Below are 13,918 nucleotides of genomic sequence, written 5' to 3'. Positions count from 1 at the left end.
AATAATTAAATAATAGTAATATATATAAATGTAGTTGTTTGAATTACAAATTAAATGTTTGCTTAGTTGTTTTCGTAAAAATAATGAGTTCTGAACGCATTGATGTTTGATTTGACAGGACCACAGAGTACATTTTTTTTAATTCGTTCTTGCGAACAGGCCGGGCCCTTTCTGCCTCGCCTTTAGTATTTTCATTTTTGGTATTTATTTTCAGTATTTTGTTTTACAAAAAAGTCCAATACAAAAAAGTCCAATAAAATTTTCCTTTTCTCTATTTTTCACATTTTTTTTAAAGTTATTAACAACACGATTCACTTTCCTCTAAGGAAGTAGCAACTTTTTTCGAATCGCTCACTTTGACACATAAGCTTAGGTTGAAATATTACCTCATGGTACGAATGAATGAACGAACAAAATCAGTTTGCGATACAATTGATATTATTTTTGACGTTCAATTGACATCACTGCGATTTTATCAGTTGATTTGACGTCAACCTAAATTAGATAGCTCTAATCAGGTCGTAGTACGAAATAGCAAAGCAGCTCATTTTAGGTTGTCAATAAGAGTTCATGGTAGGCCCGCAGGTCATATTAAAGGAACGACCTAGCCATAGACCCAAACTTTGGGACAAATAAACAAAGATCTGTCATGTAATCGAGCTTGCAATAACATTATTGTTATTTTAGTGTTTTGAAACATATTTGGTGTGAGATACGGATGTCTTTCAACTTATAAAAGTTAAGGCCATGGTTTGGTGTTGTATGCCTGTTTGCCAAAACCGTAGAGAATGTAAAAATCTAGGAGTTAGCTTCCACACGTAAGTATTGCTATTCACCTAACGTTTTCAACATAATTTGTAACAAGCTCGTATCAAATAAATTTTATATGAAATATTCTTTCCAAAAGGATTGATTTTTTATTCATAGTCACCAAGTTTCAGTAAATTTGTCGTAATCTTAATAAACATAACATAAAACAGTGACAACCAAAATGTTGCCATAACATAGATATAGTTTACCCAAGTTATAGGGTTATGATTTATTATATACCTTAATTTATATACATAAGCATAACGACGTTTCGGTATATGACTCAAATATCTGGATAACAGGCCCCTAAGAATTGAGGATTTCTGTTACTTTGTGATGGATGCCATAATTAGAACTTAATCAAACTTTTGGCAAACTACCCTTGAAGTATATATTTTCCAATAAAAAAAATCATCAAAATCGGTTGGCGTGTTATTGAATTATTCGTCCATTTGTCGCACACATACTTAATGCATATTCAAGACTTCTATGGTTTTGCTCATGGATGCCATTGTAAGAACTAGACCAAATTAAAATGGGACCGGACCACCCGGCAAGCACCATCTTTCGAATAAAAAAATAATCATCAAAATTTTTCAGATTAAAGTTCCGAGGTAACAAACATAAAAAGAAATATCGTCGAATTGAGATGCTCCTTTTTGAAGTCGGTTAAAAATGCGATTAGTAATAATAATAATTCGTACCATAAATACGTACCAGCGCTGGTTCTTGGGAATGTTCTATCATCACGGACAGGATTATTATTGCCTATATAAGCATGGTATTGTAGTGGTTAACCGATCCCGGCGCTCGTCGAAATTACTATTCCATATGAAGACTCCCTCATGAAAGCTCAGAAGGACAAGTTCAGCAAGTACTTTGACTTGGCTATTGAAATGACCGACGAACGTTGACTCGACCATCATAGCCCGGATCAAAAGGCTATCGCTAAGCGGTTTGCTCAAAGATCAAAAGATGCCTCTATCTGCGGCCCTGCCACCGATAGCTCAACCCTTGGGCATGACTCCTCTGCCAGCGGCACTCCAAGTTTATGATTTTTTGTTTTTGTATCTATTTATAATATACATTGTTTTTATACTTTATATATTAAAACCTTACATTTATGAAAGAAAATAAAGACATGTGATTAGAAACAACAAATAACACAATATTATTTTTTCTAATCAATATTATACTATATATTAGAATTCTGACTGTAGTATATGTTTTAATAGAGATGTTATGTGATTTTATGAAATTATTTTTGTTATGTTTTGGTCCTATAATAAATAGATAATTATCATTACATGCATTTCATTATTATATTTAATTCAATTGCATTCCGAATCATCTGTTGAATATGTGACATTAAGTCATAATTTATTCCGTGAGGGGTAATTTTAGTCATAATAATAATATGACAACACCTAAGACTACTCCTGTCAAAACTATTGCTTGAATTGAATTGTATCCAAAAGGGGCACGCGGGGACTACTTCTGTAGCAAAGAGTATAATTATATATAGAGAGCCCACTCTACGCATTATGAGCTGTCTATTTGAAAACTAGCGCCATCTGGAGATTGGCCTCGAACATAACTATGTATAGGCTCATCAAACTTAGCCCCTTAAAATATTTGTTTTTTCTATTTTTGAATTTTCAATATCGCATATCGTTAGTTCGTAGTTTGTTCTTAATTGTTCGCTATAAATAATTGTTTGTTCTTTTGTTGTTTATTTAAAAACAATTAATTAAAAATGGGGGGAAACGCCTACTATTTGGTTCTGGCACTCGCTGGCCGCTGCCGCGGCACGCTACGCTCGGCTCGTGCGTTGTTTTAACTGTTCTAACATAACCTAACCTAACCAATTTTAATAAATTGCAAATTTAAAAAAAAAATCGAGAACCAACAAATGTTTATAGAGAACAATCAAGAACAAATGGCGAACTAACGATGTAATAAAAAAAAATTAAAAAATTAAAAAAAAAATCTGGGGGGCTAACTTTCTTGAGCTTTCTATAGCAAAGAGTATAATAATATATAGGGAAAAGAGAGCCCTCTCTACGCATTATGAGCTGTCTATTTGAAATCTAGCGCCATCTGGAGATTGGCCCCCAACATGACTATTTATAAGCTTGAAATTATAAAACTGGGCAGTGAATTAACTAAAGAAAAGTTGAAAGGTTTCAAAGCGAGTGACAGCTGACAAAGCTTTCATTTTCGGGACAACTAACAGATGGCACTACAGTCTTCTGAAAACGTCACTGTAAGGCGTCTGTCCCACCCGTCTATAGTAGTGTCAATATTCTAAGGGCTGAGCTTACAATAACATAATTTGTCTTCTGTGTTATTATGGTTGCAATAACAAGTAACGTAAGTTTGAAAACCAAAGGTTGGTAAGTAGATACTTTATGTTTTTGCAGATTACAACTAAATCTCATTATTATTGCAATTTATAATTATTATTTAGACATACCCTTAAGTCTAATTCTTAAGTTGCCAATGCTTGCTGTTGGTTATACTTAGTTAATACCCCAGAGTTATTTTTAACTACCATTTTTATTTACAATTAAACACGCTGTTTCTCGGTATGACGCATTTGTTTAGTACGAAACACAGATGGGTTATTCTTATAGCTTGTACTTTTATTGTGTAAGTCCATTTATTAGGATAAGTAATCAATAACAAATATAAGCATATAACTGTTTGCGTCTTACTTTATTGACATAAGTAAGAAAGTATTCGCTCGCAAAATATGATCAGGCGTTACATTTTTCATGCCTGTCATCATTCACATACTTCAATCAGCGTGATGGTGATATAATTACCTCTCACATTGCTGTATTAGGCAGTGGTATACTATTGATTCTGTTTTGGTTTAAAAAATAAAAATAATGGGAAATAAGACTGGGCGGAAACTTAGACATTCAGTGTCCAGAAAAGGTAAATCAGTCCTTGCAAACGATGTAAAAAGATGACTCGAGAGATGCGTGATAGCATTGAGTAAGTACATAAGTACCTATTTTTATTAACATAATATACATAGTAATTGGTATTATGAATTAAGTAAAATTATATTAAAACTAACAACATTAAATATTTTGGTTAACCTGTATGTTTATATTGATATACTTAATCATGCATTTTTATTTGATAAGAACACCAATTAACAAATATTTTCGAGTCAAATGTAGGTAACTATTATACATTGCAGAGTAGTAAGGAAAGTTCGAATTAGACTTCAAAAAATACTTGAGATCTGATATTGGCATAGTTATAGGTACGTATAGCTCTACGTACGAAAGTAGTATGACCATGAGTTCTAATGTTTAGCATAAATGTTTAATTTCAATGAAATAATTTTTTTAGGGGTATACCAAATTAAAATAGATTCTCGAAAAGAATACAGAGACGTGGTGAGTATTTATATAATGTATACAATGTAACAATTTGACAGCATTATTTAAACAGTCAGGATTAGAAAAAAATACGGGTTGCACTCCGGGAATGCCAGATTCTGCTGGTTAAAGTTTTTAATCCTGTAAAAACTCTAATATTAACGTTCTGCATTTTTGAACATTTTGGAATGGGAATAATTTCGCACGAATTGCTTTATTTAAAAAAGTACTAAAAAGTACTAGCATTTATGTGGATAAATACAATATTCATCTATTGCGCTATGGTCAAAAAAACAAACAAATAAAAATGACAATATATATTAGGTAGGTACATAAAAGATTTAACACTTCGGAATTATTACAACTATTTAACATTAAAAAGTTTATCTCTCAGAAAGATTAACTTTCATCAATTTTTTTAATGGAAAAGGAGGGCAAACGAGCATACGGGTTACCTGGTGTTAAGTGATCGCCACCGCCCACTTTCTCTTGCAACACCAAAGGAATCACAGGAGTGTTGCCGGCCTTTAAGGAAGGTGTACGCGCTTTTTTTGAAGGTACAATCGTCATTTCGTCCCGGAAACACCGCACAAGGAAGTTCATTCCACAGCTTCGTAGTACGTGGAAGAAAGCTCCTTGAAAACCGCACTGTGGAGGACCGCCACACATCCAGATGGTGGGGATGATATCCTATCTTGTGGGGTGTCGTGCGAAGGTGGAATTCAGCGGCAGGAATCAGGTGAAACAGCTCTTCGAAACGCTCCCCGTGATGAATGCGGTAGAAGACACACAATGAAGCGATGTCTCTACGCATTGCCAAGTGATCCGACCGTTCACAGAGCACAGGTCCCAGACAATTCGAGCTTCTCTGCGTTGCACGCGGTCTAATGGATAGAGCTGATACTGTGGTGCGCCACACCAGAGATGACAGCAATACTCTATATATGGCCGGACATTGCACAGCGCTACAATGTTGGCCGTCTTGAAGTATTGCCATGCTCTATCTATGACGCCCAGTTTCTTCGGAGCCAATTCGTGGCCGCGGAATTTGCAATTGCACGGGATTTCGAGACCCAGAATAGACCCGATACTAGGCGAGGCTCTAAGGGAAGTATTGTCGAAGAGCGGTGATACGACAAATGGGGTTTTTTTTTGTGGTAAACGTGCAAACTTGAGTCTTCTGGGGGTTAAATTGGTTAAATTTACCCCATTCCGCGACCTTCTCAAGAGAGAACTCGATAGAAGACACAAGTTTCTCCCAGCACTGGTCGATTTCCCTCGCGAGACCTGCATCGCCGGTGCTGTCGTCTGCATAGCAATGTATATTGGAGGTGTCCAACATATCATTGATATACAGAAGAAACTGTGCGAGATAGCACACAGCCTTGGGGCACTCCAGCGTTCACGGGCTTAGGATTCGAGCATAACCTTCGATAACGACCTGTATGCTGCGCCCAGTGAGGAAGCTGGAGGTCCACTTGCATCAGTTCTCAGGAAGCCCAAGTTTTGCGAGAAGCGCCTTGTGCCATACACGATCAATGCCTTCGCTATATCCAGGCTAACTGCCAGGCCAGATTTCAGATTTGGGCTAAAAGATCGTCAGTCTTCAAGCTCTTATTAAGATAGGAACGTATAACTTGCAGCTAAGCTTAGGAGAATGATTGACGGCTCAGCTTCTAGTCATACCCACCAATTAAAATGGTTCATTGTGTGAAATAAAATAACCTGGAATGGACAAATGGGCAGGTTAATTAAGAACACATTAATATGTATTATTTTTTTAATAGTATTGGTAGGTAGGAGGTAAATAACACGCAGGAGTTCTGGGTTTTTGGATAATGGGAAGTAAAGATACAATACTATTTCAATATGTACAAAATATACAATTTATCTCTAAATTCTAGCATTTTAAAGTTACAGTAGAAATATGATCACAATATTTTTATTTTACCTTTCGATACAATAAGAGCTAAGTGGACGAGGCCGTAGCGCGGCCGGTCACTGCCGGCCCTCATTTTCACTTTTGCTGCACACTTGAGATCAAAATAATGTTATTTAACATTTACATTATTAAACCCTAACTCACACATGAGCTCGACAACGGCCGAAAGCGCTACGACCTCTCATTAATTTGCTTCATCCCCACGTGACCACTTCATGCTGCAACTCGTGTGCGAGCCCCTAACTTACCCTCGATTAGTACAAAACAACTATATTATACTTCTCACATTATTACTCTTAAAACTATTAAGTCTGCTTTTAACTACTGTTATCATCAAAATATAAAGTATGATACAGGCGAAAACTCAGAACATCAAAAACAAGACAAGTGGCACAAGCTGTGTTTTGAACTGTTGTTATTGAATAATAATTTGTTATTCATTCAATTCAATTAGGTAACCTGAAGTGGGCTACACAATAATCCTTATATTGCTTCAATCGCGTGTTATTGATGTTCCGAGGTTCAAAATGATCCGCATTTTAAAAATCTTTTGAAGAGTAATTCATAATATATTAGTAATTGACACTTTCACATAGCTACAAATTTGGATGCAATTACTAATCAGGCAAACAGACAATGTAACTGTGAATTTAGATATATATTATTGTTTATAAACTTGTTAAGATCAAAAAATAATTACATCCCGAAAATTTAAATTATGGCGTTTAATAAATAATCTATTAAAGAATCTCATATGTCGAACAAGTTTGTATTAAATAGTTTTTAATACAGATTCTAATATTGTATTGCTATGTTTTGGGAGTTATTTACATAGAGTTCCTTTTGAAGGAAACAAATAATAGGTGTACCTTCGGGCATCATTTATAGTTAAAATTATATATTTAAAATTAATGGACGAAGTGACGAGTTCGTTAGTTTTCCTCAGAGCTAAAACGAGAACTGTTTACGACGGACATAACAAATCATACACTTACAATTACATAGTACTTATATCTTAAAAGAATATACAATCAAGCCAGTGCTGTTAATAATAATATACATAATAAAAGGTATATTATACATAGAAATAGTAAATATTACATTAAATATTTTGTACTTTGTTTACGTACGACGCTCGTCTAGTGTACGTTCTGCGCACGGCCGTGACGTCATGAGAAGTACAATATCGTTACGTGACACGTCGGAGGTTAAGCGGGCTTCATCCAGTGCGGCGCGAGCCGGAAGAACAACGCATTGTAGTGGAAAATGAGGATGGTGCACTTTTTGAATCGCTGAAAGCTCTCAATTATGCTATTATTATAATCTTACTTCCATTTTAGAAGATCAAATTTTTGGACACAAAAAATATTTTGAAAAAAAAGAAAAACAACTGATTATTCCTACAAAAATATTAACTAAATTCAATAAAAATAGCATAAAAGAAAGGTTTAATTCGTATCGGCACGAGGCGGACTTTCTGTGGAATGAATGAAACCGAATGTTATGTTATTTTAATGTAAGTAAATGTATTGAAATTACATAGTAATAATCGACGCATTACACTGTTGAATGATTGGATGTCTGCATCGTGTGTATGTTAGCCATCTTGAGAATAACATGCACACGATTAAACCTTTGAATACAAATATGGGCAATAAATAAGTGAAAGTGAATGGAACTCGTGCAAAATGAATGTGGACACATTAGTACCTACTTTACCATGGGTTTTTATTTTAATATTTTAACTCTGTATTGATGAGAGCCAATATCACGTGTTTGTTGCGTGAAACATAAGTGGTGATCAGCAGGGAGATGATGAAACATGAGCTACGAGACTACAGCTACACGACAGCACGCGTTGATCATACACCAACTGCTCATCTCTACGACTACCTATCTATCTACTAAGTTAAAAGTCAGAATCACAGTTTATTTTCCATGTGTAGTTCCTTTTTTTTTTATATTACGATCAATTATTAGCCACGTTTTCACAAATACAAAGAACCATCATTCAATCCAGTATTCATTTATAATTAGTTTCCGTTTACTCCTAATTGAACGAATCGAAATAACTAATACGTATCGATAGATTCTATATTTACAATGTTTTAAATTAGTTTACTCTACTCTTACAACAAAATAACAATTTACATTAACAATAAAAATGCTCGACAAATCGTCACTCTTTTAATCGGATCCCAAAGAGTTTGACGGCGCTTCCTAAACCTTATTTACTTTTACTTAATAAAATTTAAACTCCAAATAAGCCGAGCTCAATCGACCACAACAAATAATTTTACAAAATTATCACCTTACCTATCTAATACTTAAATAATTAATGACGGGCGCTTTCGAACTTAAACTGAGACTTTTTACAGAGCGCACAGCGCAGCGCAGAGGAATAGTAAAAAATTCACATTCAATGCCCCACACAATTTTGCTATCGTAAATGGCCAATTGCTTCAATTATTTGTATGAAAGTAAACAGCTGCCTCAGCGGGCCACTAAACGACAACAATAATTATTCTTCGTACAAATATTTGACAATAATTGACCTTGAACGAGAGCAACACTTACAGCGGAGGCCCAGGATATCAGAAATATGCATCCAGACTGCTGACATAGCCGCGAGTCAGTAGCCTGTTGCTGTATCTTTAAATAACAACTTGCACAAACTTATTGAAAATCACTATGACGACCTCTTCGCTTCACACGAGTTATTTACAAGCAATTCCCGAAATAAATCCATAAATCGATATAGCGGTGACGTGCCGCATTAGATCGACCAATAACTACATCATAATTCACAACCTGGATTTATATACAACACTTTATAGAATAACGAATATTATAATTTGTTTAAATCATGCTCAGAGTTCATTGTTCCGGCCCTCCACGTCCGGTTAAACTCAAGTCCGATGTTTGTCTTATACTTTCATATTTCCGTAGATCGTGTCACATTTGTAAGTGACGTGCGTAGGGTTCATCCGATGGCAGTGGCGATCACAATGAGGAGATGCGCGATATTGGCGACTCGGTGCATCAGGTCTGGGGCGATTCGATTTAAGTTTTCATTAGCGAACTCGCACGATGGGAAGATGTGAACGGTGTACATGGACTGCAACAGATAATTGAACATATTAACACTAAACAATAGTTATTTATGCAACTGTTGTGTAATAAGGGGTTTTAAAACACGAATGTGGATAATAGTATCACATGTGTGTTTGAATACCTAATTATCAACAGTTGCATACAAGACTTTATCTACACCTATTACTACCTACAGAATATGAATCCTCTAAAAGATTCTTAAACGGTTAGCTTACTGCTAACATTATAACACCAGTCCTAGTAGTAACCTAATATCATCCATTACTGATTATATACAAATAAACTATGTATTAATGAAACAATTATTTATTTATTAATTATTTTAGTAGTAATTTACATTTTGTATAGTGCAATAATTAAAATTCACCCGAATAAAATGTTCTTTTGCAGCGTTTAAAATGAATCGCTAATTTTTTGTAAACAAAACAATAAAAATATCGAAGAAAAATGGCGGGGATTCGAATAGCCTACCTTTTTTTTACGGCGCGCGATGTTCTGGTTGTGTGGAACGCGCGTAAACGAAAATGTTCTTTTTTTGAAATTCATACAGATACCACGCATCGAGCAATAAGACTGTCTGTTGAAACTCTGCGCATGAAGCGATCGAAAAAAAAACATAGGAGTGTTGTTATGAAATTCAGTACAACATTACAACACTCGTTTGGATGATGTAATGGTTATTAGAACATTGGGTGTTTTAATGTTGGCAATAAGCTAACTGTATCAGAATCTTTAATAGAGCATTTAAAGCATGGGTGTAGATAAAACATATTAACTATATCTCATAGAGATAAAAAGCACAGAAAAATGTAAACACAATATTATAAATTACATTGAAAGCATTCATAATCTAGCGAGAACACTGCCAGTAAACATATTAGATAGATGATTTCATAGAGTCTTGGGCTTGTAAACAGTCATTTCGCATCTACCAAACATATTTATTTCTATTATTCTAAATTCACGTAACAATAAATAATATAATAATAAAAACAAAACTCTGATTGAGTTACACCAGGGGTGCTCAAGCTTGAACAGCTGGCGATCAACCTCAAAATTGTTAGACTACGATCGATCGACTCTAGAGACGCTTCAAGTATGTGTGATGAAAGATTTTCAGTAATAAGATATCGTGACAATCTAAGTTTTGTGCACAATAATATGCATTTTTTTAGTCAAGGTAAGTGTAGGTCTGCTCTAAAATGTCAATTCATAATTATTGAAAATTGTGAGTTTATTGGTTCTTACAACAAAACAAACGCTGTCTAGTGTCTAAAGTTCCAAACTTAACTAAAAAGTGACTGTGGATGATGAATCTGCACGACACTGCATGTCCTGAGCCATACATTTCATAAGATCGTACGTACGTAAGGTTTTAGTTATCCAAAACAAAATCTGTGAATAATTCTATATCGGATTTATTCTCATGATCGACTCAAAAAGCACTCGCGATTGACTTGTCGTTTGAGCACCCCTGAGTTACACTATCACTTATACAAAATGTTCAGTACAAGGGTGGTGTACCTGGTGGTGCCTCGGCGAGGGCGCCACGTTGACGATGCCGGCAGCCTGCTTCCGCTGCAGGTACGTGATGAAGCCAGCCGACAGGTTGGTGGACTGCTGCAGCACGTCCATGTGGTCGCGTCCGCACGGCAGCGCTAGCAGCATGCAATGCTCGTTTTCCAGCTGCAAATTTATTTATAATATAATATTTATTTATAATTTATTTTTTAGGGTATTTTTACATGTATAATGTTTATTTCAGAAGTAATGCGTAAACAAGTTAAAACAGGCGAAGAGTTCACTACAGAGGAGACCCAATCTCACCAAAATTGTTCTCAGTATTTTTGAAAGATAATCAATTTTAGGAGTTTCACACGAGTGAAATTAGACTTTACATAAACGGTGAAAAATTAGGCCACATATGCGTCTACAGTTTATCTCTCTTGTAATTATTTACTCTCTTGTTATTAATCATTATTAACAATGCTTTTTCAACCCACAGCATCCATAATCTCGGATTGCAGGGTTTTGCCAGTGGGTTAAGCCTGACCGACCACGACCTTCTCACGGATTGCGTTATTTTTTTGCTTTTTTTGGAAGAAAATTATAAAATGTATTTTTTTATTTCTATATTTGATTCACTCATTTTGACGGAAAGAAAAGCAAATGATGAATAACTATAATAACAATTTGTTTATTTTTCAGAATTTTTTTATTTCATCATAGCCAAGCTAGATACAAATAGTACAGAGAAAAACACGCTTACACATAGTATATGCGAAAATACTTTTCCCCGATGTAATAACTAACATTACAAAAAATCTGTGCCAGCTAATTAATTACATACGCGGTGATATGCTGGGTTTTCACGACATTAAAATGTTTTGTTGTACTTAATTTTCATTTTTGCTTAAAAATGATAGTTTAGCAGGAGCAGTCATAATGCATGGGAATAGATGAAACTGCACAGAAGCAGGTATTAAAACAATGTTATCACACGCGGGACAACAGTTTGATAATCGTAGTATGCTATATATCACGCTACCTTCATCTTGCGGTGCACCTGGTCCAGCTGCGCGGGCTCCAGCCTCATGCGCTGCGCTATCCGCAGCAGCGAGGTGGCGGCGCCGTCCGCGCTGCGCGAGAGCGCGTCGGCCGCCACGCCGGGCGAGCCGCCCACGAAGTGCATCTGCACCGCGGCCGAGTCGTTCTTGAGCGCGAGCAGCCCCTGCCACATCACGGGGTAGCGCTGCGACCAGAAACCATAACGTTGAAAGTCTTCCTATTCGCTATTAAAAATTACGTTAAAATAACTTTAATTATTGGAGTATTCAATATTTATTTGTGCAACTGTTGTGTAGTAAGGGGTATTAAAATACGAATGTGGGTTAATACCTAACTATCAACAGTTGCATACAAGACCTTATCTACAGTTAATGTGAATCCACTATAACATATTTTGAAATAGTTAGCTTACCGCTTACATTAAAAAAGCCAGTCCCAATAACCGTTACATCATCCAAACGAGTGTTGTAATGTTGTACTGAATTTCATTACAACACTCGTTTTGATGATGTAATGGTTATTAGGAAATCTATTTTAGAATGTTTAATATAAGATTGCATGCATGTGTGTAGGTGTAGGTGTGTGTAGGTGCGTCACTGACCCGCAGCAGCATCTGCAGCGAGTCGGCCTCGCGCGGCACCTGGCTGGCGTGCGGCGGGCCGGCGGGCGGCGGCAGCGCGGGCGGCCGGCCGTGCGCGGGCGGCGGGGAGCGGCCGCAGCGCACGCCGTACACTGACACACACACACGGGACATCAGTTACAACTCACATACAGATTACAATTTATTTACACACACAAAATAGTACATTCGTATCATCCGCAAAGTCGACCTACGTTGCGCACGAATATCGTATATTATTTTTCCTAATAAGTTGCGCAAATTTCGACCACTACAATTATGATGCGAAACGACTGATACTTTAACGTTCGTTGTCCGTACTAACAAAACTACAGGATAGAAAACACAGAACGCACGTTTTGACGGGTTCATTTCAGACGACAGATGTAACCAAACCGACGCGAGCAAGAGCGCTCGGGCTCGGGGAAATAATGTCACTCGCACGTGTTAATACAAACAGAGTACCAGTGATGGCCCGCGCGTGTACTCCTTGAAATCGATCGTATAATCGTATATATTCCCGCACGCTCTTGTCAACGTGTGGGAAATTGGTACTTTTCGAATGCAAATGCATGCGCACATTGCATCGAACATTGCGCACGAAAATAAGAAATTGCCTTGTAAATCTTATCTTTATCAACTTTAACATGCCTTAGTAGGAAAAAAATTGCATTTATCAACATTACTGTTGCAAAGTTATTGATAGCGAAAATTGTACAAAAATAAGGGAGGGTATACGATCTATTTTTTTAATTAAGCTTATCGTATACACAACACTAATATATTTATACGTAAAACAAGTTATAATAGTAATAGAATCCTCTATGGTTCCATGTTAAAAATATTTTTGCAATGTTAAAGCATAAAATTAATGATGAACTTTAGTTGTATCGTCAACTACAATACAATGATTAAATTTGTACACAACAAAGATCCAACAAATAGTAATCAATTTTTTAACCGACTTCAAAAAAGGAGGAGGTTCTAAATTCGTCAGTAATTTTTTTTTATATTTGTTACCTCAAAACTTTCGACAAAGTGAACCAATTTTGATAATTCTTTTTTTATTTGAAAGCTGATGCTTCCCAACTACAATAATCGTAACTAGAATAAGATTAATTAATTGAATTATATTATAAAAATACATAATTTTTTTTATACTTTTTAATGTGCATTATATCTATTGTTTTGGAATAGTGTTTTTGAAGGCGGTTGGTTTTTTTTGTTAAAATTTTTTTTCGTAATCTGATGCTATAACTAATAAACTTACAAAGACCTGGCCCATTTTGGAATACCTTTTGACTATCAAAAAGGAAATATTACAAAAACAATTTACAGATTTTTAAAAATAGTTTTTTTTTTCTCCGGGTACTCATCAACTTGCGCACATTAGGCATAGTATGTTTAATTGTAGATATTTTAAATAATGGAAAACGTAGGAACGGCATGCAACCCAACTTACTTATG

General features: G+C 35.7%; 1 protein-coding gene across 1 annotated transcript in view; it reads left to right on the top strand.

Moving 5' to 3' along the window:
- LOC126977458 (protein smoothened) overlaps window positions 1-13,918 on the top strand; it is a 599,797-nt gene that overhangs the window by 369,407 nt on the left and 216,472 nt on the right. The gene's annotated exons all lie outside the window — the stretch shown is intronic.

This window comes from Leptidea sinapis, chromosome 45, assembly GCF_905404315.1.
Source record: "Leptidea sinapis chromosome 45, ilLepSina1.1, whole genome shotgun sequence".
Classification (NCBI taxonomy): domain Eukaryota; kingdom Metazoa; phylum Arthropoda; class Insecta; order Lepidoptera; family Pieridae; genus Leptidea; species Leptidea sinapis.
Note: the sequence above shows the minus strand (reverse complement) of the source record. Positions and strands in the feature narration are given on the sequence as shown.